Genomic DNA, 208 nt, shown 5'->3' on the forward strand with positions numbered 1-208 from the left:
TATATATTTTTTTTTTATTTTTTCTTTTTTTTTTTTTTTATTTTTTTTACATGTACATATACATGAATGTATACGCCTACATGAGTTGCAAGGCGGGCAGTTATAAAAGGATGTATGCATCGCATTCATATTTCACTGTAATACGCAAATGATTGACGTTATACAGAAATCTGTCTATGCAAGAAATGCATACATGCATGATGCAACT

The 208-nt window shown here is 28.8% G+C and overlaps 1 protein-coding gene across 1 annotated transcript in view; it reads right to left on the reverse strand.

Annotated features, from left to right (window-relative positions):
- EMH_0030370 (structure specific recognition protein I, putative) overlaps window positions 1-208 on the reverse strand; it is a gene marked incomplete at both ends in the record, with an annotated part of 5,741 nt that overhangs the window by 2,752 nt on the left and 2,781 nt on the right. The gene's annotated exons all lie outside the window — the stretch shown is intronic.

The sequence above is a fragment of the Eimeria mitis genome, genomic scaffold (genome assembly GCF_000499745.2).
Source record: "Eimeria mitis Houghton genomic scaffold, Emh_scaff1139, whole genome shotgun sequence".
NCBI lineage: Eukaryota > Apicomplexa > Conoidasida > Eucoccidiorida > Eimeriidae > Eimeria > Eimeria mitis.